Consider the following 4,000-nt stretch of genomic DNA (forward strand, 5'->3'; position numbering starts at 1 on the left):
CTGCAAAGGAAGGATGACATTCCCTCTCACGTCGAAGGATACCCTGACTTCCAACAAGAGAAGTCGCCCTGGCGTGTCTTTCACCTGAATTTCAAGGAAACGTTAATCGGAGCCATCATGCCTGCAATGTGAAGCCGTTCTTGCAATGTATCTAATTATTTTGGAAAGGTTTCATTAATGGTAAACAAAAAGGAATGCATTGATTTATCAGTTACCATAATGTTCACAAAACCTCAGTACATTCCCTATTTCCTCGCTAATTAATGTAGTTCATTTATTACCTTGTGACATAGGTTCATAGTTGCTTAATTAATAGGAAGATATTTGGCTGCATTTGTTTTTGGTACCAATTGATTTTTAAATTAAATAAAATGGTTATTAAGGTTTGTTCCCTATCCGTGATATTTTCATGCAGAAAGAAAAATTATGAAACCATTTACTTTCTGAATCGTGCTTCGTTTTCATTAGCGTTTACGTAACATGAAAAAAACAAATACCCTTGTTACACTAATTTTGGGTTTGATAGGACTCAGGCTACAAACAACCTTTGCTATAGCTTCTAACGATTGTTTATGATTGTTGGTTATTGTTATTGGATTATTATGAAGCTGTGGTGCTGAAAATAGTTCTTGTAAGGCAACTTCACGTATCCTCATTGCCATGATTATGTAAGATATTCACCAGCAAACCGCAAAGCTCCTTTTGCCTTTCGTTAGACTGCGCCTCTCGGACTGAATTTTCGTATGGAAAAAGACTGTGGTGACAATTCTAATAGGCATTCGTTAAATGAGACTTGTCCATTATAAGCAAAATGTGTCGTTTTATCAGAGGATAATACAATTAAAAAATTTTCTATACTTAATAAAGAAAGATCTCAGGAAATAGTTGTGTAAAAGAAACGTAACTACTTTTCTTCTCTGGTTGGGTCACTCTTCAAATATCCCTTGCTTTAGTTATTCCAAATTAAAACCACTGTGACCAACAGTTAAGGCAATTATTTGACATCTTGGATATCAAGTACTTACAATTTAATGTGCTACTACTGCCGATAGGTTTGTTTTGATAATGTGGCTTAACATTATTTTGAATAATTATTGACAGCAGATGAGCGTCATCTCCTAGGATGGGTGTAAAAGATAGTTTCTGTACTGGATCATTGTTCTCAAATCTGGCATTGACCAATTCTCTTAATTGGCATCAACTTAACAATCATAAGGATGCAGATCTCTTCTCATTATACAGATACTGCGCTAGGCATTGTTCTCGAGAACTTGATTTTACGAATATCTAAGCATGCAAAGAGTAATTTACCTCATCAGCACCAGAGCAGTAAACCATGTCCTTTGAAAGTTGTTTTATCACAGCCTCTCCTATGTACAGGGACACTGGCATTAGTGACGTTACTTCAGTAACTGTTGACACTGTAAAGGAGTGAAGCAGTAATTTGTGGCTTGCAAGTAAAAGGAATTTTCCTCGGCTTACTTTGCATTTGCCATTTCAGCTTCTCCTGAAAGCACATTAGCCGGTTAATCCTCTAAATGCCGCGTGTGTTTCCATTACGAGAATGCAGATGCATTAAAGGTGGATCTGATGAGAGAATTTACGAGCACAATGTTGCTTCTTGCAGTTTCTTTGTCTTTTACTTACTTGTAGCTATTATTCTTCACTTACTTTGTTTCCTTCCCTCAAGGGAAGTTCCTTCATCATTTATTCAGATATTATATAATTTAGTCCGCCTATAATGTAGTACTGTTCATTTCTGTTACTTTACTTTTCCTTGCACTGTGGCATCGTATTCCCTTGGAAATCTGGGCATAATCACAAAAACATGGTTAGGTAATGGATTCCTCGAGTGATAGGGGGGATAAATAATACTTTTTAAATGCTTATGCGACAATATTTTCATTAACTCGCCGATATTATCCTTTACGGTTATTTATTCTTTCTGGTGTATTATAGTTCTAGGTCAGTTATTTGTGACCCGGGTGCACTTTTCTTTCCCCATACCTTTTCGAGAGAAGTAAGTTGTTTACAGCGAGTGAATATACACAACCTTTCACATATGATGGATTTGTAGATAAAATATGTTTGGTCTATGTTAACTGAATGCTACTTTTTAACTTTAGAGGTCTTTGTCGCTCTTTTATTAATTATAGTGGAAACTTGTATTCTAGGTTAAGGGCTTATTTTTCATCTCTATAAATGACTACCCAATAACACTGATCATCAAAAAAAATTATTATCCTTAGAATGATCATGATGCTGTTATTCTGAGCAATCATTTCCCCTCATTTAAAATCTGTCTATTCAAAGCTTAGATGGCACTAAAAAGAAAATGAGTTTACAAGCCTTTTCATTTCGCCATTGAACTATAATCTAATCCCATCTGTAACCCAAGCAAAAACCATTAGGCATTCAAAAATGTAAAAAAAATATTAAAATGCAATTCCATAAAGTAGATCCCGCCATCATCGGGCAATTAGAAAGAAGCTTATGTTACCGGCCTTATTTATAATTTTCAAGAATAATATGGACATCGGTTACCTCTTAATTCCCCTTGAGTGACCCTGAGCATCATCCTGATTTGAGTATCCGGCTTGGGAGGATTATTTATATGCAGTCCTCACTGCCATCTGCGGTTGTAAAAATTCAACCCAGATTCTAAGAACACCACATTCTCACTAAACTTATATAGCCACATCCACACATGAGACCCATCATTTGCATCTGGCGAATAATTGCAATAAAAATGGACTTTGAAATATATTTATATCTTGAAATACATCTGTTATAATTACATTTGTATTAGAGACTGGTTTTTACCACTCTAAAGGACATCAGGTATATGCTATCATTAACAAGTAAATAATGCGCCGAAGTTTCTTTGGCGCAGTCTAGTTTTCTGTACAGAGCATAACGCTGTATGAAACTTACAGCCACGGCCTATGAAACTTTAGCCGTGGCCCATGAGACTCATCCACAGTTCGGTGGTGGCCTGTGATGTTGGTACCTATAGCGGTGCCAGAAGTACGGTTATCGCTAAATTTAATCTTAAATAAAATAAAACCTACTGAGGTTGCAATTTGGTATGTTTGATGATTGGAGGGTGGATGATCAACATACCAATTTGCAGCCCTCTAGCCTCAGTAGTTTTTAATATCTGAGGGTGGACAGAAAAAGTTGAGACAGAAAAGTGCAGACGGACAGACAAAGCCATCTTAATAATTTTCTTTTACAAACAACTAAAAGGGCGTTAGCCATTCCGTCCAATGAGTGCTCCCCAAATATGCTTATCATGTCAAGTGGCTCAATGGATGATTCCTTTTTAACACCGCAGACGTTTCTTCCTAATGGAACGTTTTAACGCGTCGCGCAGGTATACAATTCCATTCTTTTCTGGCAATAAAGACACAAGAGAAAACATCCTTTGAGTTTTAATCACTCTTCCCTTCGCTCTTCCCCTGAATGAACATCTCAACGCTCCTTCCCTATATGGGCTTAGAATTGCAACAGTAATTGTTCATTCCTATTCAAATTAACAAGAAAATATATATGAGTGTGTGTGTATGTATGAGCGTTTTCACCTAAGTAATCAGCTATGTCGTAGTAAGGTCTTTGTGAAAGTGCATAAATCTCATCCGACAGTCAGTTTTTGTTTTTTTTTTTTTTTTTTTAAATCATCGGCTTCTTGATCATTTCATCAGTCTCTGCCCTTTTCTTTCCTTCTCTTTCCAAATGAAGACTGTGTGCATGTGCACTATCACATTCTCAGAAGCGTATTATGTGAAACAGTTTGTATATATTTACATAATGTATTTTTTCTCTTTCGTAAATGAATAAAAATTTTCTCCTCTTTCCATAATGTCATTTGATAATTATATTAAATGACAGCCTTAATACACACATCGCTGGTTGAATCCTTTCTGCCTTTTGACATGATGGGTGAATTTGGAGAACAATTATTGGACGAAATGCCTGACGCTCTTTTAAATGGATAGTG

Source organism: Macrobrachium rosenbergii, chromosome 46, assembly GCF_040412425.1.
Source record: "Macrobrachium rosenbergii isolate ZJJX-2024 chromosome 46, ASM4041242v1, whole genome shotgun sequence".
NCBI classification, from domain to species: domain Eukaryota; kingdom Metazoa; phylum Arthropoda; class Malacostraca; order Decapoda; family Palaemonidae; genus Macrobrachium; species Macrobrachium rosenbergii.